A 23,153-nucleotide genomic window follows, 5' to 3' on the forward strand; every position below is an offset into this window, starting at 1 on the left:
ATCATTGAGATGTCAGAGGACTGTGAGTTCAGATATCCTTTCTCATAATGAGTGGTCATATTTCCATTCTTTCAAACCCTTATTTTTATCCAAAATTTGACCTTCCTTCCTGAAGGAAGAGCCAGTTTGAACCTTGCTTTATATCTGCCACAATGATTTGCACTTGCACCTGTCTGAGCTCATAGGATGGGCCTGGTAATTGCTCCACTGTTGGTACCACCCCAGCTCAGCAGGCAGGGGCAAGATTATTAGATATTTTAAAGTTAACATTTCATCTGCCTGATCTGACAGACTGATGTAACTCAAACTGCAGTATTTTTAGGCATTGACTAATGGTTAATTAACCAGCATATGAGAAATTTCTGCTTTCCTGCTAGCACTCCAGAGCTCATTGATCTACCTCCCTGTAATACACATAAAAGGATGGCATTTCTTTCAGCACTGGCTCTTTGATTGAATATTTGTCTTTGTCACTAGTCAATAACCCTAGCTCCTAATGACTTAAAAAAAAAAAGTCTTCAAACACTAATTTGTATGTTATTTAGTCAGATTTTCTTTAACTGCAGGCATATCCTAAATCCTTTGCTACTCTCCTAAACTACATAGGTAACCTAAAAATATATAATGCAATATATTAATGGTAATCCACTGCCAGCCTTAGACAGAGACTTTTTCCAGCTTATTAAGATCTAAATTATTCCCTTTAGGATCTCTACCATGTGCAAATGTGAGGCTGCCAAGGGTCACTGGGTTCAAAACTGAAACTCTCATTTTCACACCTCTCCAACTTGGGCTGAAGAAGCTGCACTGAAAGCTTTGTGCAAACACCCTTCTCTAATAACCAATAACAAAGAAGACATAGAAGCTTGATGCTGAAACAGAATCTCAGCTATAAAACTGGTCAATATTCAGCTCTACACGTTCTGGTCAATATTCAGTTCTACACAATCTTTTCCTGACTCTCATACATGATAGGCATAAATGTCTAAGGAGATACAATTACCAATAAGAATTATATTCTGGGATATGTAAAGAGACCAGGGAGCAAAGTCATTTGAAGCAAGGGACCCAATTAGAAATGCATTAAAATTCCAGGCTCTCAGTTGTACTAGGAAACTCAGAGCTTGACTGCATCTGCTTAACATTGGGATGTACCTCCAGGAGTAACCAAATATCTCTAAATTATTCCTGTCCACGGAGACTGGTATGGAACAAAGACTAGAGTGATGTGAGAAATGGATTTGGAGACTATCCTCTTGAACATTCTCGAGATTGGGTGTTGTTTTTTCGTTTGTTTGGGGTTTTTTTTTGGTTTTTCATGGTTTTTTTTTTTTTGTTGTTGTTGTTCTTGTTGTTGGTTGTTGGTTTGGTTTTTTTGGTTTTTGGGTTTTTTTAATTGCTTTTGGGTTTTTTTATAACAATGCCAAAGAGAGGGGGAAAAAACTACAGGTTTATTTCAGTGTTTGGACAATCCACAGAACACCTGAATTCCAGAGCAAAGTATCAGTCCAATTTCTAGCAGATTTTTCATGTAGAAATACAATTAAAATGGACAAACTGTTGCAAGTTCATTCTATTATGTTCCACATGTGATTACAGTTCATTTCTCACTGCAATTCAAGTTGGGTCGCCATCAAATTTACAAGTCCTTGAATAGTCTGGGATCTTGGCATGTTAGAAAGTGATTTCCTTGAGCATCCCTGCAGAAAGAATCCTTTTTTAAATGGTCTTCAGCCTTGTGTGGTAAAAGTACTTAAAAATAACAAGAGATTTGGGAGGAGAGATTGGTGGCAGGACAAAGAAAATGTGATAATTCTTCTAGTGGGTAATGGAGATACTTCATTGGAAAAATTCTTTTAAGAGTGAAATCAGGAATTACACTGTACTTTTACAATTCTAAATCTGTTAAGTGAATATTGACTTTAGGCTTAGCAAGCTTACTTTGCTTAGCAAGCACCAAACTCCAAACTGCACAAAATTAAAGGTGCTTTTCCACATTTTGCAATTGGAATCATGTCCCAGAAGTGTTCAGTAACAACATGAAAAGATTTAGAGGCCACTGAAATTCCAGAGGGATAAGCATTCCTCTGTGACTTTTGCAGTGCTTCAAAGTTTGTACAAATAGACATTCTTGTGCAAACTTGGTGGGCCAGTTACAAAAATATCAGCACCTCCAGACAACTGCAAGAACCTAAAAATTTCTCACTTAAATCACATTAAAATTTTCCAGATGATGCTTTACATCCCTTCCAATGAGACATCATCTATAAAAACCTAAAAAATTAATTTATTATTTAGCAATTAAAATCCCACCAAAACTGTCATTTATCACCAAACAATGCAAACACGTGCTCATATTGTTCAGACCCTAGCCAGCCTGAGTTTTTTCTTTATAAATAAACCCAAATAACAATATAAATATACATAAACCTGTAATTTGCTGACCACAGTAGTCTCAACATTTTCCATTTTTAAATCAGATTAAAGGGGAACTTCCAGATCTGGGTAACCACCTGGAAGCCCACAGGTAAGCTCTTCCATGTGGTAATTCTACAGTCAAAACCCCAATTTTTATTGCCTATCTTGTAAATAACAGACAAGTCCTACTGCAAATAATTTCATTGGAAAATATGTACATAAATATAAATATAAATATATATCCTATTTAAGATAACCTCCATTTGAGGAGCTGAGAAGAAAAGAGTATTCAAAAGTAATGATGTAAATCTCACAGTTTGAGTTTGTATCTAACAACTACTGCCCATTGAAGCAAGAGTCCTGTCTCAGTTCACAAACAGCTGAAAACAGTTTCTATTTTCCTGGAGTTTTATAATTATTCCCTTTTGGCTTTATAAAGCAGACTCAGTTTAATGTCTTTTATAAACCAAATGCCTCCCACCTTCTAACATTAATTGCCAAGATAGGAGCAACAGTTCTCTTTTAAATAAGCAGGAAATAAACTATATCTGCTGTTAACACTCTGGTTTAACAGTTTCTGTAAGTGAAATGTCACCTGGCCACTTGAGAGACAAAAAATGCCAATTTCAGTGAACATGACCTGTTTTCTCCACCCTTGGGTGATAATGCATTTAGTGATAATGAAGAGTAAAGACAAGGTACATTTCTGAGCCTGTACATCCTTTTGAGCTCTAAATTCATAAGTTTTAGAGAAACAAAAAAAGAACAATCAAGGGTCACTTAAGAACAGCTGCATGTATGTAGAACAGTAATATCCAGATTGTGAAGTCTGTCAGAAGTTCTGGAGATTTGTAGGAGGTAGTGTATTTCCTAGTTTTGTTGTTGCTCAAAGCATAGGCCTGATACTGAAATCACAGCTGATATCATAGCTAAAACTGCAAAACCAGATTCAAAATAAGGATTTTTTCATTCCTGGTATCTTTGGATATCAAGTAACAACAGAAAAACAGATACATTAAGGATAAAAAAGAACTTCATCATTTGCTTTTGGCATTGACCCCCTGTCACACCTGTGATAATGTAGCAGAGATCCAACCAGATACTCTGTATTCCAAATTCAGCACTGTTACCCTGGCCGCAACCACACTGTAACACTAAGGACTGCATTGGCTAAAAACAAGGAATGTGACTTTTCACTACCAAGATTGTCCAGATTTTGGCTTTGAGACAGTTCTGTGAGATGCATAACAGCCTCAAATGCCTGGGGCTATATTGAGTAAAGAACTGATGAATATATGGAGAAATAGATATATACTCTTTTTTCATCTGAGACAAAGCAGAGTTACATATCCAGAATATTTTCAGAGCTGTTGTATTGATGGAAGTCATTCAAGTTCACTGTTCAAATATGCCAGGAGCTGCACAGGAGCCTACAAAAGCCAGAAAGAGGAACTGAGTCTGCACACAGTTAGGCCTTCTTGAGCTGGAGCTCTTCAGTGCCTTGGAGAGGTTGAATTTCACCTTTAAGAAGAGGCATTATGTCCAGTTTAGGTTGTTTCTTGAGTTAGACATTAAAAGGAAGGAATGAGGACACTGTAAGAGCTGCACTGAGTCAGATGAAGGACCAACTGCTCAGCATCTCAAAGGAAGAACATGAGAAGACACCTAGGAGAGCAGTGTAGGAAACAGGACAAACACAGAATGGTGCCTCCCAGGAAATATTTTGCCATCTTCCTATCAGTCAGACTTAGAGGCTTCTTAAAAGTTGTTTCCTATTTAACAGCTGCTAAAGGACCTCTTAAACTGTGTGATTTCTCCTTGCATCCATTTACACTTTTGGCCTGCAGGAAACCCTGTAGATTCTACAACGTAACTTCGATTTTGCCTGGCTGAGTATTTAACTTTATTTCTTTGAAATCCGCTATTCAAAACTTCATTGGGTGCCACAGGGGTTTTTCCTGTGTCAAACACTGAACAATCCCTCCCTGTTCATCCATTTATGATCTGTGATTTCATAATCTTGTTTTAGTCGAACTTTATCACTTCCTTCCCAAATTGCTCCCCTCTCTAATTTCTAGTCAGCTTCATCTCTTCTCATATGATGTAATTCACAGTCTCTGATCACTCCTAGCATCCTGTATTACTTACTGTATATTTTCTGATGTAGAGAAAGACAACTGACAGATTCAGATCTGAGTGTGCCATGGATCTGTATCGTGGATCACAGACAAAGGGATGTTTTGTTTTGTTCACAAATCCTTTCTTAATAATTTCCAGCTCTATGGTTTTTTGATCACTGCTGAACATTGAGCTTCTATTTTCAGAGACTCTTTGAAGTATTTTCACAATCTCATTTCTGATTAGTAATATCAAAAGTCCATTTGGTTTTATAGGCAGTCACTTTTCACTTCTAATGTGATTTTGCATTTATCATGCAAAGTACTACCAACACTAAATTATATCTGCTGTTTCGTTTGCCTGTCATGTAGCATCCCAGTATCCTCTTGCAACATTTTGCAATCAGATTTAGATTTTATTACCCTCAGCAATTTTATATCATCTGCAACTGTCACCTCAATATTCCTCCCCTTTCCAGACCATTTACAAATATGCTGAAAAGCAAGGTAGCAAAACAAGGTCCTGACAGATTCCAAATTTCCTCCACAGCAAGAAATGATCCCATATTCCTATTTCTGGTTTTTATATTTTCTACTATTTTTGAAGTATTTTATATCATCCCAAGGAGATTTCATTCCTTTAACAACAGTATTTGCTCATGGTTTTGTGAAAAACTTTACTGATATCTGAATAGAGACCACTATGCAGATCAGAGAGGTGCTCACTGGCTCCTTCAAATAAAAAAACAACTTGAGAGCTGACTGTTTGCTCTATAGAAGAGGATCACAGATAGATGCTAACCTATTATACACATGCTATCTATAGTCAGCCTAAGTTCATCTTCTGCAGATTCAGTAGGGCAGAAGCCAGACTAAGCCATCCATTCCCAATTGTCAGAGTTACCACTAAGACCTCTCTGAATTTTGTGCTACTGATAATTGCAAAAAGAGGTTGATTAGACAATGCAACAAAGACAACCACTCAGAAATTTCCTACCCAAGTTCCTTTAAAACTCTTGGACAAATACCATCATGGCTGGTACTGCTCATTTTACTTCAATAGCTTCATAAAAATTATACTGGAGAGAAAATGTAGAAAATTACTACCTCCACAGTGAACACTAAGACATATAACTCATCCATATTTTCTAGTCAGTTCTTACTGCTTTTGTTCCTTCTTAGTCTTTCTCCTTTTATACATCAGTAATTTATCTGCTGCACAATCTCTTTGGCAAATCTCCATGAGTGGCTGGTAACTTGTTTCCTCAGGGAAGTTTCTAATTCTCCCAGGTCCAATGAAGTCTGTAAAATAAATCATGACAGAATTTCAGTTTGCATTCAAATGAGAACACAGAGTGTCCCTGGCACCTTGAGCTGTCATTCAAACCTGTGCAAGGTGGATGAACAGTGTGGCCACTCTTATTAATTATGGCAAAGGAAGGAAGAAAATGGAGAATCAGCTCAACCAGGATTATACTGTGCCTGTGGGATTTTACAATTAGATAGCACTTTACACTGAAATGCTAGTGTGATATCTGAAAAGAAATCTCAAATATTTTTTTGCAAATGGGGAGCTTCTTTGTATACTTAGTGAACACTCTGTTTGCCTATTGGAAATGTCTGGTTTGCTACCTAAACCCAAGAGTTTATTTCCTGCTTGACCACTCAGTGCAAAGTTAATGAAATACTTGTGGAATATATATTTACAATATCTGTGGAAATGAACAGGTCTGAATATAGATTAATATTCTCTAGTGCTGGAAAATTGTATAGCCCAGTTTTTACTTATGAACAGGGAACTGAATAAAAGTTTCAAAAGCAAGACTCAAAGAATAATTTATGGGGGTTTGCAGAGGTTCTTGTTTGTTTGTTTGTTTGCTTTCAGCTGGGCAGAGTTTATAATACTTCTTAAAAATCTGAATTTTTACTATCCATAAAAGGATAAGGATACAGTTAAATCCTAACTGAAAAGTGGAAAGGACACGGTTAAATCCTAACTGCAAAGTCTTACTCTTGTTAAAAAACAGGGCAGTTGTGTGATTATGGGAGAAGGACAGGAACATTTTCTATTACTTACTCTTATATTTAATCAGAGTTAAACCAAGGTTATTCTACAGCAACTTCAAATTGTGACTAAGAAGAGAGAGTGTTACCCCTCAAGATTTCACTTTGTGATCAGAATGTTAGTGGGATTGGATACTGTTTGAGCTTTTCAGAACTGTATTGTACTGCATTTCAAAAAGCATACATGAGGTCCTGAGAAATCACAGCAATCAAACAAAAAAGCAAGATACATTCTTGAACAAGAACAAGAGTTTTCTGATCTCCTGCACAGTGGTTTGAGTCAGTTATCATTTTGCAGTAAATTCAATTCCATCAATAAAGCTGAGGTAGACATCAAACAGAAAATTTTAAAAGCATATCTTGGAATCCTCAAGTATGATTATTTCGTTCAGCAAAGAATAGACAAAGATACTTTTCAGGAAGGTCTTTTTTATCTTATCTCTGGCTCAAATTTCATTTTTTCCTGTTTTTTTTTTCTTTTCTTTTCTCCTTTTTTTTTTTTTGAAGTCATGTCCAACATTAATAATACAATACTGAGCCTATCACCAAAGAGTCCACTTAGTGTCTGCAAAGCTAAGAGCCCTTTATTCAGAGGAGCTTATGAGGGGCTTATAAAAGAAGGGAAGAAATCCTACATAGAGGGATGAAGCCCTTCCAGAAACCAGGCAACAGGGCTTTGAAGGAGATGCAGATTACAAAGCAGATTCTCTCTAGTGCCTATCCCAAGTGCTTTACTGCTGTGGCAATACAAGAATAGCATCATGTAACACTGTGTCTGTCTACCTGACACAAGAGGGGGGCTATGAACCACAACAAAGGCAGGAATGCTGAATGTAGCCCCCTCACAGGAGATTACTATATCTATAGTATTTTCTCTGTCTATATTCTCTAATAATGATAATATATAATTCATCATAACAGATCTTGCTATTATGAAAGGCAAACTACATTTCATGTGTGTGCTGTAATTTTGTTGCACAGTGTTACAAGTCAAAAGGGAATACATCTGACATGCACTTCCCTAGGGAAAGCTTTATGGAGGTATTGCCTGTAAATCCCAGAGCTCTTCTATGCTCTGGTCACATTTCTCCACCTTACAGTAGTTTATTATTTGAACAACTGGAGATGGAAAACTCAACAAGTATGCAATTCTGGAGTGAGCACTGGTGATTTCTGTGCATTTACGTTTTATGTTATCAACCACTGCTGGTCTGTAACCAGAATTCTCTGAAATTCAGTGCAGAGAAGTGCCAGAGAATTGGTCCCACAACACAGACAGTCCCAACTGTGTTCAATGTCTGCCTAAGATTATTCCTGTCCTTTCAAGTTCAGTGCACAGCAAGCAAGCAGAAGCTGGTACAGATGTGATTTTGCCCCTTGGCTGCCCAAGTTCTCTGTTATTCCAAAGCTGTGACTGGCACTCAATCACAGCAAGGAGTTTTTGCCATCCACTCCAGGCAGTACCTGCAAGTTTTGGAAACAAAATCAAGCAGGAGAACACTGTCAATAGATGATACCTTGAATGTCTCTACCAGAATATAATTGTTTCTCTCATGAAAACACAGGCCTCACAGTAACCCAAAAGCTCTCAGTTAGCAACACGTACAGCTGAGATGTACAGTCTCAGCCTTACACAATGTTTAGGGGGTTTCACACAACCAACAGATGTAACAACCATCTTCTTTAATCACTTTAATTACTTCTGTAATGATTCCTCCTTGCCCTAAGGGTCAGGGATCAGTACATGGAGTCCTGGAGAGACGCAAACAGGCAAGATGAGATACCAGCACCCGGCCTTAATGGTCCTAATCAAGCTCTCCTGGGGCCTCCACCCACTCTCTTCCTATGGTCATGGAATGAGCAAGCAGATGGGTGGAAGTTTCAATGTGGGACAGGCCTGGTAGAGCTAAATCTGAATAATTGCTGGCCTACTTGTCCCACAGCAAATGCAGAATAAACATGTTAGTGGTCAGTTCAGATTCTACTGACACTTCAGTGCTGCAGGGGGTTATGCTCTCTCTTCTTCCAGTCTCTTGCTCACTGTGATCCAAGAATCCAACATTTATAAACTTTCTCAAGGAACACCCCTTGAGCAGGGAGCCCACTCACCTAAGCAGCTTTCACTTCCCTAAGGTGAAGGCATTACATGAAGGCACGTAATTTGCTCATATCTGCCATATTTTTGCATGCAGCTATGTCAGATATAAATGCTGTGGAATGTGTAGTGTACCATCCTGTCCCTGAATGGGAGACCTGGTTGGCACAATCCAGCTTGAGAACTGTGAGCCAATAAGGGCTACTGCTCCCTTTGGGAAGAGTTCTGCTAGGAAACCACTGTTGTATAATACTTCTGTATAAGAACTTACCAAGGTCAAAAGTGACTGCAGTGTTAGGTCAGCTCCTGTATATGAGCTATACAAATTAAACCCATAATAAATGGGAAAGAATGAAAGTGCTGTAGTTGCTGTTGTTTCACCTGCTTTGTTTCCCTGTGATGAGAGCCCATTACACAAACCTCAGCAGATCATATAAGAAGTTCCCCATCTTACACAGAAGGATGTCCAAGGCTTTGATCATTCAGTGCCTCATAAAGTTTCCAAATCCCTAACCTGTCATTAAAGGCCAGTGAGCTTTTCTAAGCAGGAACACAGCACAATGCTGGGTGAAAAGTGAAACTCTGAGTACTCAGCATTGTTGTAGATGCTTGTGGGTGCAGACAAGTGTCTTTCAGCATGCATTTGTAAACCTCGAGAAAGTGAATCATCATTTTCTGTCCTGTGTGGAGAAGTCCCAGAGGAACGGCACCAAACACCAGCAGGGATTTTTGTCCACTGCCACCAAACCATACCCATTTCCTTAATTTTAAAAAAGTTTTATTTTGTAACCATTTCCTGAAGATTCAAGGCATGTGATGAATATTGCGACAGAAATAGACCAGAGTTCTGCATCTCATTATAACATACAGGCATGTTTATTTAATTTACATGAGGTTGTGGAGGTGACCAGAAACAGTTTTTTACTTTGATGTTTGTCCTTATGAAAGAAGGCTGTATCCATACAGAAGAGCAGGATTGGCCGCGAGATGTCACCCAGCCTCTATGAGCTCTGAGGCAGGCTGGAGGGAACAGAGACCGCTCTGAAGCTGAGCTGAACGAGAGACTGCGTCCAAAGCAGTCACCTCCTCCCTGCAACAACACACCGCTTCCTCTGCGCTAATGGCTCTCACAGGCCAACTTCTGGTGCCGTGCAGAGCGTGTTTTACGGACAGCCTAAGCGGCTGAACAGACACAAATACCTGATTCTAATGCTTAGGAAACGTGTGGGCCGGGGTAACGCGCCCGCTCAGGCGGGCTAAGCCGCGCTGCTGCCGACGGCTTCGCTGAGGGAAACCCTCGCAGGAGGGGGACGAGCCCGGGGCGGCAGAGGCCGGGAGCCGCCTCCGCACACTCACCACGGCGGGCGGCGGCTGTCACCGCGCCCGGTGATCGTGGCCGTGCCAAAACACCAACGCCCGTGCCCACAGCCGCGGCCATGGCCGTGGCCGGGCGGTTCCCCTCAGGGCCGCCCTGCGCGCTCGGCGCCCGGGCACGCACTTTGCAGACACTCCCTGGCTGAGCCTCGCCCTGTCACAGGCGCTTCCGGCCGCGCGCGCTGCCCCGCACCGCCCTCCGCCCGCCCCGCCCCGCCCCGCCCCGCCGCGCTGCGCTGCGCCCCCGTGCGCGGCCGGCACTTTGCAGACGCTCCCCGGCGCCGCCCGCCCCCGCTTGGCCCGTCCCCCGGCGGCGCGGCCGCGCCTCCGCCCGCGCTCGGCCATGGGCGCTGCGCCGCGCTCCGCCCGGCGCGGGGACCTGCGCGCCGCCAGGACAGGTGAGGCGGCACCGCGCTGCGGGGCCACCGGGGCTCCGCCGCCGCGCCCAGCCCCGCTGCGGGGGTCGCTGCAGCCGAGCAGGGGGGGGCCGCACGACAACAGCAACAGCCCCCCCCCCCCCCCGCCCGGCGGCATCGCCCCTGCCTGCCCGGGCGCGGCGGCGGGCGCGGAGCGGGAGGGATGCGGGCATGGGGGCAGCGCCCGGCGGCCGCCCCGGAGCGGCGGGGCCCGGGCTGGCCGCGGCCCGGCCGCCCCCGTCACCTTGCGGAACGACCTTCCGCGGCGGGGGGAGCCGCGGGGCCCCGGGCCGGGCGGCGGCTGCGGGCGGGGGGCGGCCCCGGGCGCACCGAGAGGGTTCGCCGAGCGCGGCGGCGGTGCCGCGGGTGGGAGGATGGATGTTGGGCGAGAGTCTGTTGAAATCTCCCCCTTGTGATGCCATTTACAAGCTCTCGGTTCCACCCGGTTTGGTGGTTTTGTTCCCTCTCCAATGCTTTGTAAACCTCTAGGAAGTGAATTTGAGAAAGAGGTTTTCCTGAAAGCTGTCATCTCAGTGCCAAACATGCCTTGGGCTGCCATAGCTACTACTTTTTCTTTTTTTTTTTTTTTCTTTTTTTTTGTAATTTGCCAGAGGTTTGGATTGGAAAAAACAGTGCTTTTTATTTGCCAGCTTCAGTGTTTCTGACACATCAACATCACCTTGTGGTTTGGTCGCAGGGATTTCTGTGTCAAAATTGTATCAGGCTGACCTGATGTGATTGCATGGGTGTGCGGACCTACATTGAACAAGTATTGTATTGTTTTTTCGTGAGTTTCAGCAACTGTTTCATGCAAAGTTACTTTGTAGCACGTTTAGGGGGAAAATAAGTGTCACTCGGTTTTGAGGAAGTAAATCTTGGTCGAGGCTTTCCCCGCTGTCAAGAGTCTGTAGGTTCCATCTTTCCCAGCTGTGCTACAGTATCAGTCTCATCTTTTGAGAGCATATTTTTCCTGCCGGCATTGGGGTCAGCAAACCTGAGAAAATGAATTCTCGATTCGTGCACTAGGTCTTGTTACATCAATCTCTCCTGATAACTGCAGCAAGAATAGAACACTTTAAATGAAGGCTCACTCTTGAGATTCGTGTTATTATTCAGTCTTATTTGCCTAAAAAGCTCTGTCGCCTTGTCCCCGTGAAATAGTATGATGGCTTTTTCAACAGCATGACTCATAATCCTAAATACAGGAATGAATTTTGACTTAGTGCTGTGCAAGTGCTTTATCTCAGCAAACAGCTTTGTGTGTAAAATGCCAGTAGGGTGGAGGGAGTCGCTGGCAGTCATCTGCTAATCTCTGTCCTCGGGAGGACAGCGTTTAAAGTTGCTTCCAGATTGGGGCTATGTCTCTGCTCCCAAATCAATGATGTGATCTCAGTTCTTCCAGCATAATTTTGCCATTTCATAAAAAGCTTTCAAAAAACGAGGAACCAGTTAGTTCTTGGTTTCTGTATTATTGAAACCATTTTGCCTGGGGATGCAAAGTTCAATTTAGTCTGAATGGATGATTTACCTTTTCCCTTCTTGATCTCTGTGTAATGACTGTAGTTCATGAGAAACCCTGCTTACTGCAGCACCCACGGTTCACATAATTACTGCTGCTTGTACCAAGCCCAGCAATAGGGGAAAAGCCTTCCACCTTTCTTTCTGGTGGTTTTATTGCATTCAAGGTACTTTCACTTCAGCTTTCCCTTCTTTGCCTATCTGAGGTGTAGGGAGTAGTTTACTCTTAAAATGGCCCGTGGAGCAGTATATTTACTGAGAGAAATGTCTATTCTTCCTGATTTAACATATGCAGGCTGTTTTCTGTTGCTCTTATGTAGAATATGGATTTATTTTGTACGAACAGAATAAGGATTAAATAAGAACATATGCTTCCCCTTTTCTGAGTGATAAATCCATCTTGCTGTCCCGGAGGAAGGCAGCTTATATAGCCTGGACTGAAAAGATGCTGAAAGACAAAGTGACTGAATGCTGAATATAAGAAGATCAGGTTGTCTAAGCTCCCCAAACTAGACTGCCTAAAACTTGGGAAGCAGCCAGCAACACTGGGTGCAAATCATGTAAAATCCTTAATCTGCTTCATGAAATAGAACCTGGCAAAATAGTGAAGCGTTCTGAATTCTTAAAATGACTTAGAATAAAGACAATTGCTCACCAGTTTTAAGTCTTCTCCCTCCAAACAGATTCCCTTCTGTTCCCTTGTTTAAAAAAGTAAGCTTTGTATTGTTAATTTCTATGCTTCAGATAGTACGTGGAATTTTATTAGCACCACTCCCTTCCCTTCAAGTCTGAAATTATTCCTTTTTTTATTTCATATGCTGGGTTATGTTTTTGGCATTGTATGCTCCCGTCATCTAACAAGTTCACTCTGCTTTTGCTTCTGTTGGGTAAAATAGCTTAGTGTGCAGTTTCATTCCTCATCTTGGCTCCAAAATTTTAATAGATTTATTTAAATTTATTAGCTATGTGGTAGGGGTTTTAAAGGCTTATGTGAATGCAGTGTTCATGTTTTCATGCAGTGTTCATGTGAGAAGATTGAGAAAACTTGGTGTTTTATGAGAGAATGGGAGAATTAGTTCAGTTTTTTTTTTTTTCTGAGGAAGAGCAGTCCCAAGGGAGATCCAGTGGCAAACATCATGGTTATTTGCCAACAGATTTTTTGACTTAGTGTTTGCTTAGTCTCTTAAGTAGATGTGGAAACAAATACACTGATGAATATCAAAGTGCCAGGTTCTGATTGCATTTTCACTTCTATCACATTGTTCCCAAAGTATCTGCAGAACTCTTCTGCTTAGCCTGTTTTGGAACCAGAGTACTCCAGCAGCCATTCTTGGTGAAAAATATTGGAAGCATCTGCTGAGGAAATGAATATGCTACACAGTGCTAATCAGCTGGGAATCTGATGAGTGGAAACTCTTTCAGGAATCAAGCAGTTTTGCTATTACTGCATCTTCAATTTCAAAAAAATTTAACTGCTTGGAGTGGAATAAGGTCATTCTTTATTCCTCTCTCTACTTTTGCAAAGTTAATATTTGTGCATCTCTGTATTTTATATGCCACATAAACAAAACAAAACAAAAAAATAAACAAACCACAAACCCAGAATACAAAAATCTAACAAATCTCTTGTCCTTCCATACTTCAGAAGAAAGAGTGGAATTTTGCATTTGCTACCCTCTGCATACCTGCATGCTCAAAATCCTCTTGTTTTCTTTCATCTGTACACCTTCTGTAATTGGCATAGAATATTGAAATTTTGAAGGTTTCCTTATCTATTTAACTTTAATTTCTTGAAGAACTCAGACCTATAATGTAATGAAGTATAATTTCTCTGAGGTATAAATCTCAGATCATGTTTTGGTAGATTTCTGCTGCTTTTGACCCTGTTTTGTTTTTTACTATTTCTTCCTTGTTCCTGTGAGTTGATAATTTACTGTAAATTATGGCTACAGAGAGGGTGAGTAGAGTTTTGTACAAACTTAGACTAGTTCAGTGGAGGGTTTTGGATAATGAAATAGGCTCTCTAAAGTGGATGTGGTTTGAGGAGGAGCCACCATAATGACGAAGCACTGGCAACACAAGCACTGACGCAGCCTCCAGGTGTGAGGCAGTGCCTTTCTGTGGCAGTGCAGACTTTTGTCAGAGTGGATAGCCTGTTTTTTACTCAAGCTGGAATAGTCCAGCTGTCTTGAGGTGAATTGTGGGGTTTTGTTCTTGCCTTCCCACAAGGAGAAGTCTTGCTGCTCTAATCAGGTCAATCCTTCAAGCCCAAGGTCTGTGCATGCAGTCAGGCCATGATGCAGCTCTTTCTTTTAGAAACTTCTGCTGGAGAGATTTCATACCTGTGTGGCAGCTTGTGTGCTAGGGAGACACTGCAGTGAAAGTACAAGAGGAAATGCTCTGGGGGACAGGGATTCCCTCTTACAGTACTCTAAACAGCCAAGTCCTTTTCTCGAGGAAAGCTTAAATCAATGCTGTGATTCATTTGATTTATTATTTATGGTTTGTATGAGTTAAGAATCCTGTGATCCTGGCCCTTTGAGTCTCACAAGGACCTCTTATTCCTCTTAGCCAACTGTATTTTTTCATATATCCCACAGGCATTCCAAACTGTTTAACCTTGATTATTTGTCTAACCTGCTGATATTTGTCCTACTGATTTTTATATCCTGATAAAATCCTGTAATCTTTGAAAGTGATCAACCACCTCTTTTGACCTTGTCCTTTAGATAAAAGGATTTCCCTAGATTACAAGTAGCAGGCTGAACTTGATTTTACTTTAATTGGTTGTTGCTCATAGGTCATGTAGTTTGTTACATCTCTTTATATATAATCTTTGACATGAAATATATTCCTTATGGTTATGTTTCCCTAGAATAGTTTTAAAGCTAAAAGCTTTTTTTCACTCTTGTTAGAGTTAGGTAATGAGGTTATTGCTGCTTGTTCCCATTGCCTGTTGAGGTTATGTTCCTCCTTTCCTGTGTGCACTGAGACTGGTTCAGGTTTTTATTTAACCTGTGTTGAGCTGCTAGCAAGGTGTTCTCAGCTGCTAATGGAGCAGTAGATTGCATGCAGGTAAAACTCCTTCACCAAAAGGGTTTTCAGGCTTTGGAGCAGAATGCCCAGGGCTGAGTCAGCATCCCTGGAGGTGTTCAAAAGACATGCAGACCCTTGGACTCAATGTTCTCAAGTACCTTTTCCAACCAAAGAGATTTTGTGATTCTACATTGCTGTAAAAGGTACAAAGTGCAGTAAATTACCATTCCTGCCCAAGATTTTGTTGTGTGAACTGGATGGGTTTTGATCTTTGGAAGATGCTGAACACTTGGATTCTGCCACATTCTGTCATAGTCCTCTTTTCTGCAATATGTGTGACCAGAGTGGATTAACACATTTTTGCTGTTTTACTAATAAGAATCTTCTGTATGAGCATATATTCCCTTGGGCAGTAGTTCTCTTGAGTTTGAAATGCTGTCTTATCCCTCACCTTTCTTTTTTTTCTGTCCTCACCCTTTCTTTCTGATCCTTTTCTGCAGAGAACTATTACTGTTCAATGCAGCTTCAATGCAGTTTTTGAACTCTGCAGAATGCATGTGATATGCCTGGAAGACAATTTCAGGTATTTAAGGACCCACATAACTAAACTTTTATTTTCTCTTCTATTTTCACCTTCTTTTTTATAAATGAAGCATAAAATGTATTTTGATTGAAGATGCACTGTCTGAAACATTTCATTAGACACATAAACCTTGTCTGCATAATATACATAACTCCTTAATTCAGTGAATTTGAAAATTGGTATAGTATTCATAATAAACATCCTTGAAGAGATAATCTACCTCCTAACAAGCTTATGTAATTGCTTGTTAAGTAATTTCTGAGTCTCTCTTGATAGGCCCTGTTCAAGGACAGTTTGTGCAATGACTTAATTTTCTATATTCTAGATTTAGAAGAGTGAAAACACCAGCTCTAAGTTGCACAAGAAAGTTTCTTGCTGCACTGCTACATTTCTGTATCAGGCATTCCAATTCATTTCCTTTTCCTTAGACTCTGCTTCTCCCTGTACAGGTTTGATCTGACAGTATAGGAAAAAGGTGTGGAACATGCTGTAGAGAAGTAAAAAAGATTTCTCAATCTTTACCACTCAGACTTCAGCCTAGGTGTCTCAGCATATTTGACCACATCATTAAAGCTACCTTGTTCCAATCAGTCCCTTAGCACATTGTTTTGGGTTTCTAAGTTCTTGTAAAAATGAGCAGTTTGCTTCCCTGTATTTTCATGAAATGCAGTTTCTCTCTCAGGATTATTGATCTTCCAAGAGCATGGTGAAATGCAGCATCATTCTGTTTACAGTTCACATCTCTTTCTGTTATGCAGCTACTTTGCTTTTACTAGACTGCAAAAAGTCATGCAGGAGCAGAATGCTTCCAGTGGCTTTTCTGCTAAAGCTAACAGCTATTTTACTACACATTAAATTAACCAGTTTTGAATACTTAATCTAATTTTAAGGGCTTGTAATCAGGTCGCCATATTTTATGGTTATACTTTAAATATGTTTATGGTTATAGCTTAAAATAAAACATTAGCTTGTTATTTTTAATAGAAATTTTCTTAAATACCAGTAGAGTTTTTTTAAAAATCAACAATAATAGTTAAAAAAAAGAATTCTTTTGGTAACTTAACTTCTTTTGAAAGATAAACTGTGCTCCTTATAGATAAGCTGTGGGTCTTGCTGGAATACTTTCCCTGAGTTTTTTCAGCAGCTCAGCATTCCTAAGTTCACGAAATTGGATAATCAGTAAAATAAAAACTTCTGGCTGTATTAATGATGTGAGAAATGAAACCAAGTTGAAGCAGTGCTTGGTTCCACAAAGTGATTTGACCTGTTACTGGATCTACATCCTAGTGGTTTGAAGCCTCTGACAGCTTATTGAATCAGGTTTTGGCCCCTGTTGTGAATCTTTGTGAAGTCTTTGAGCGTCTGAAGTGACTCCCCTTGGACTCTGGATTGATAACTTAAAGGGATTATTATGATTCCTTTGAGGAAAAGGTTACAGTAACTTTCACCTGACCTATCGTAGTAAAATTCTCCCCAAGGTAAATTAGAGAACATTTGAGGGAGCAAGGAGGAGCTTCAGGCTGGAAGGCGCTCAGGGGCTTGGTTTCCACCACAGATTTCTGCATCCTTGCGTCTGTGATGAAGTTCTGTGGAAATTGGAGTTTCCCAGTGTAAGTTTGGAATTCCCCTTGGGTGGTTGGTCCAGTCTGGCTCCTGAGCCTGCAGTAAAGGAGCAGTTGTTGCAGCACTGCTGATTTGTTACCAGCAGGGATTCAGTGTTGCCACAGGTCTGTGGTGAGAGGGCTGGAGCTTTCCGGTGATGTCAGGAGAGTTTAACCACAGTGGGTGAATTCTGTAAAAGGCACACTGCAGTTTACTTAAGCTCTTTTTGACTTGATGCTGCTTAAACCTCTGGCTCTGTATACTAAAACCAGCACAATGAGGCCCAAGTGTACCCTTAAACTTTCCTTTGAGGGCTGTACTGGCTGATGCAGAGCAAAAACTTGTACCAGGTTTAGCTTCTGTTCCATTTCCATTAAAGACCTTGTACCTTGATTCATTTCCTGGCATCGTAGTTTCCATATGTACTGGATGCATAGCTTTTGCACTGTGTAATGTCACAGAATGCCACTTCTGAGTCACTTAAAACATGGCTGGGAACACTTTCTTACACACTGAGATATCGGCATGGATGTGGCCACTTCTAGAGCAAAGAAAACTGTGAGCCTTAAAAAAGGAAAAAAAACTTCATTTTTAAAAAGCTGTACTTGAAAAATAGTATTGTAGTTTAACTATGTGTGGAAAACTGGTCTACATCAATTTTACATTTTTTAGACTTAAGAAGGGGGTTAGATGGAGATCTGAAGAATCTGTTTTCTCATTATTTGGGATTTAAAAAAATTTTAAGACGCAGGGATTCTTTTTTCCCGTACATTTGAAGTGCAATTTTTCTTCAACCTTTGTACCTAAAGAAAGGATTTCTTCCCCATCCCCCATTAGTACTCTGGTTTGTTAGAATTGTCTTGGACTCTACTCAGACTGTTGTTTGTACCTCAAGTCTGTTCTACCTTTGAATATTGTTTCCATGGTGGACATGGAAAACTTGAGCTCCATTGCCTACTATCAATATACATTTTTGTGTTTATTTATCCAAATTTAAAAACAAAAAAGCCTCCTCACTGTATAAATTCCTGATGTACAACTCAGATTTCACAGTATTGATTTTGGTGTGCATTATGAAAAGGGTTTTTTAATGAAGGTGTACTCTTGCCCTTTGACAAGCTACAGAGTATTTTTAAGTATGCCACCCACCTTATTCTTTAACTAAAATTTGACATTTAATTAAAAAGACTGCTGATGCAGCATTGTAGTTTGGCAGAAATAACTGTAGGAACTTTACAGTCTCTACCTCGCCTGTACTATGGGGATCAAGCGCTTTGCTCAGGATAAAGATGTTTGTCCAGGCCACAAAAATGCAGAATTAAAACCTTCTCATTTGTTATTTGTACTGACCAGCTCTGTCATCCTTGCATTTGACAATCCGAGAAAGAAATCTATCAAATGTTATTTTCATACTTCTTTTTCTTTTGCTAATATATTCTCACTTGTGTTGTGTGAGTGCCTCAGAGCAGTGCTAACCATTGTCCAGTTTACTATGGTGTTCAGGTCTTTATTTCCTTTATTAAAATTTATTTAGGATGTCATGGCAATCTCTAAATCTATTGAATAATTTGGGTTTGGTGTTGTGGGTTTTGTTATGGGTGAGGAGGGCTTTCTGTATCCCCTGTTCTGCTTGTAAAAAGAGCATGATTTCTGTCTTAATCCAGACTTCTCAATGGCTTTTGCTATTTCACTCTAAGCATTTTGTCTTCAGTTTCTAAAACCTAATATTTTTTATTTAAAAAGTTAGGAAATGTCCTTATTGCTAAACTCCTTGACTTCTTGAATTGATTAAAAGAGAACCCACTCATCCTGCTCCACCCACTGGACACGCCTAAATGGATTTTTTTTCTGTACAAGTCAAAGCTGATGAAGTCTCTGAATGCTGTATGTGCAGTTGTGCCGAATCTTTGTTATAATCATCTAATAATAGGTTCTAGCTTACCTTGTACCTTTCTGTTGGGTTGCTCATTACCTATTTATGAAAACAGATGATTTGAAGCATTGATTTCAAGCCTTCACAAGGCCAGTTGGTCTTCATCTTTTTCTTTGTGACAACAAAGTTTCCTCACAGTTCCTCTTTCCTGGTTTGCTTTTTTTTTGTTTTCTGATGAGGCTTTTTCAAGTGACCTCAGGATGTCCATAATGATTGACGGTGTTTTAACTGAAGGTCTGACTCACTGCCCGTGTTGCACAAGTTTTGAGTTCACAGAAAATGGAAGTAGCACATTGAAAAACTGGGTAATCCATGAATGTCCAGTAATTTGTCCTAATCTACAGAATTTTTTTCCCTTGGGATTATTTGCATTAGAGTTGTCTTCCATGTTTTTGCTAATATAGTCAATATATTATTGGAATAACATATTTGGCTTGATTGTTATAAATGTTTGTAAATGTTTGTGTAGGAATCTTATCTGAGGCTATCATTATACCTCCCAAAGAAAGCTAGTCAGGATAAACAAATGAAAATATTATGGAGAAAATGTAAGTTTGAAACTTTGCTTTGTCTCAGTGGTCTGTTAGAACGTAGGAAAGCTGAGCAGAGCAAGGCAGCAAAGAAATCTTAATTTAAACATCTTTTAAAATTCCATCTTCTGAAATGTCCAGTAAATCCGTGCTAATTGCTATAATTTCATAATTAAGCTGCTTCTTTCAGTCCTGAACCTCAAGTCATATGTTGAGTCCAAACTGTAGGATATGACTTTTCCCATTGTAAAAATAACAGTCTACGTTGGAAACTATTAAGTGATAAAAGCTGCAGGAAGAAATATCATATTCCTCTGAAATACAGAGGAAAAAGTTATTGAAAAAATTTATTCTTTCTTTTGTCAGGCTAGTAGCTTGAATTGCTCTTCTCTTTAAGACCACACCTAATAATAGGTAATCATAAATTAATAATCATAAATGATCATAAGTAATTAATCATAAAATCACAGAATGGTTTGTATTGGAAAGGATCTTAAGGCTCATCTGGTTCCATCCTTCTTTCAGGGACACTTTACACCAGACCAGCTTGCTCAGAGCCCCATCCAGCCTGGCCTTGAGCCCTTCCAGCCACTCCTGCAGTGAGGGCTGGGGTGTTCTGGTGTCCCCCCTGCAGTCAGAGCCACTGGTGGCCTCTGATGGCTCAGGTACACATTTACCCACTTCAGCCAGAGGAATTTGGGTGTAAGACTGACAGGATACCATGGTCTGTCTTGGACCCTTGTATTTGTGGCTTACACAGCAAATGGACTGCTCAGGATGTTGAAATGTGATAAGATAATGCCTGAAATAGTTATTTGCAGGTTATCTGTCAAATCCTGGCTGCTACAAAGATAAATCAATGTAGCCCAGTGATACACAGTTTAAAAGAGAAAGGCTTTTTGTATCAACTTTTAAGATGTGTTTGCCAGCACATTTCCCCTGTGAGTTGAAAGGAATGAGTATTTTCATAATATTAGAAAATCTATTCCTCTGTCTCTGCCTATCTTTTTCTCTTCATTAGGTTTGACTAAACAGTAAAGAAATCCATTCATCTGTGGTAGTATCAGTAAAGTGTTCTCTGTTTTCCTCTCTGCTGGTACTACAGTACTGTTTCAAGATCATTTACATTCTGCTCAGAGCTGTAAGCAATCTTTTTGGCAGCTTTGTGCATTTACATTAACTGCTGGATTTTAATAATTTTCAAATGGATTGTCTGAAAATAGATGGTTTTGGGTACATATTTATAGATGAGTATTTCTGTCTGTGGGTTTATTTTATGTCTTGTACATTTACCTAACTAATATAAACGTGGCTCTAGGAAGAACCTCGTTAGATCAAAATGCAGAGCTTTTCACTGTCAGCATTCTGGAGATGGACAATATTGCCTATTGAATTTCCTTTCTCATTCTGGAAACCATTTGGATTTAGGAGGCTATTTAGGATGGATTTTCTAGAGATTTTTTAATGCTTGAGGGAGAAGAAAGGAAGCCTTGGTGTTTACATTCTATGGTTTATAATGTTTTTATATTGTTGAAACACAAGAGAACAAACCTAAATAATACCCTAATGTTTTTGAGTGGACCTTGGAAGTCTGACTTAACTGCCTTGTAGCTCTTATCCCTGTTATTCAGATAATGTTTGACAAATATGTGGATATTTTGTTGTACATAGGTAGTGTTTTCAATTTATATTAATGTCCATCTGCAAGATTTTCTGCAGCAAGATTTTCTGCTAGAAGGAACATTTTTTTGTCTCTTCCATCCATACAACTATGAGTGGCAAAGAGATTTGTGAATGCTAAGTTTTATGTGACCTTTTTAGATAATGGCTACCAAAGTGAACACATTTCTCCTTGTTTTTGGAAAAGCTTTTCATTTAATGACACTGCTTCAGTTTAAACCAAGTGTTCTAAGAACTGGTTTGTGTTCCCAGCACTGCAGGGGGAAAAGCTCAACGTGCATGTTTGAGAACACTGAAGAGCACACGTGGGGGAATTCCAGGACTGGTGAAAGTTTCAGAAGGTAGAAGGTATTTAACATAATTACATAGCTTCAGATTGTATAAACCTTGTACAGTTCAGACAAGTGCAGAATTACCTCACCAAACTTTCCCCTTTTTTTTTATTTAATCTATTTGAAAAGCTGCAGAGGACTGAATTTCTTAACTGAGAAAGTTCAGAAGGTAGACAAGTGAGGTAAATAACCTTCTGATATGATTCAGACTGGAAAATATGAAAATAAATCCATGACAACGCAAATATAATCTCATTTTTTAGTTACATAAGACAGTTTAAAATGGGTCATTAGTGTTGGGGAAAAACAGGTTTTAATTTTCTAGGCTTTTTCCCCCCCCTCCCCTTCCCACACTAGAGGGAATGCTTTCCTCTAGGGACAAAGATAGGATGAAGCTAAATATATCACTTGTCTACTTTATTCTCCATCATATTGCTTCAGTGGTAATCACTTGTTTGAGATTCACCTTCAGAGATTCTGCCTGACATATGGCGATGTGCATAATGAATATATGCAAACATATAGCAGTTTGAAATTCATTCTTTATTGCACTTAGGTTTTAGTTCACAAATTGCTGTAATAATTAAAGAGATTTGGTAAGCATTAATCTATGCACTTATGGGAAATTTCACCTTAATTATTTATTATTTGTGTGAGATGAAAAAAACCCAATTTAAGACCTGCCTTGAGAGTTTATGTTCTCTTGCTTCCTAATTTCAAATTATGTACAGGCAGATTAGGTTTCTATATTTTGAATGTACCACCACTTTCAGGGGAGGATAAGAATTTGGTTGTTTGAGAAATGTCACCTGGGTGGCTTAGTTAGGGTTTTGGTTGGTGTTCAGTTTGGGGGTTTTAGGGCATTGTTTTGTTTCAGGTTGTGGGGGTTTTTTAGAATGGGGTAGGGAATGTTTTATTGTTTGTGTTTTTTTCAGCTACAAAGAGCTCTTGGGTAGAAAGTGAGTGGCTTCCTCAGCAGCCCTGTAGAACTGAGACATACAAAGGGAAGTGCACCCAGGTGTTCTCTAGACATCCAAGAATGTAAACCTCAAAAACCAAAATCCAGTTCTCAAAAACCGGTTCTCTCACAAACTCTTTGTACTGTGTTGTGGGTAATTGGGGAAAGGACTGAAATGTTCACTTTCCCATTCATAATGTGAACCATGTGATAGTGATGATGAGCAAGAACTCAACTGCTCCAAATCTTGTTGAAACTGTAGCTCTTCCTTGGGTACTCCTGACTGTCAAAATTGTCACAATTGGTTGCCAGCAATGGGAGCTGCGTCCACAAAATCCAGCTCACAGCTTCTGATGATTGAGATAATTTACTTTGAATTTCCATTCAGTGGCTATGTCCTATTAATCCAGCTTCTTGTTCATCCTGATTTTACATTCTTTATAGGAGCTGACAGTAAAACTTTTCAGTTCATGCTGAAAATTACATGTTGGCAAATA

General features: G+C 40.0%; 1 protein-coding gene across 4 annotated transcripts in view; it reads left to right on the top strand.

Moving 5' to 3' along the window:
- The first annotated feature begins 10,387 nt into the window (after positions 1-10,387).
- Positions 10,388-23,153, top strand: part of MGAT5 (alpha-1,6-mannosylglycoprotein 6-beta-N-acetylglucosaminyltransferase) — a 111,969-nt gene continuing 99,203 nt past the window's right edge. For 2 of the 4 annotated variants that reach the window (XM_054277562.1, XM_054277563.1), the window contains exons 1-2: positions 10,388-10,466; positions 21,619-21,707. The gene's annotated coding sequence lies outside the window, so the exon portion shown is untranslated. Of the gene's footprint in view, positions 10,467-21,618; positions 21,715-23,153 lie in introns of all 4 variants that reach the window. The other 2 variants (XM_054277561.1, XM_054277564.1) reach the window with 2 other exon arrangements.

This window comes from Melozone crissalis, unplaced genomic scaffold (genome assembly GCF_028551555.1).
Source record: "Melozone crissalis strain CALT ecotype California unplaced genomic scaffold, PUWL_Pcris_2 ptg000023l_1, whole genome shotgun sequence".
Classification (NCBI taxonomy): Eukaryota; Metazoa; Chordata; class Aves; order Passeriformes; family Passerellidae; genus Melozone; species Melozone crissalis.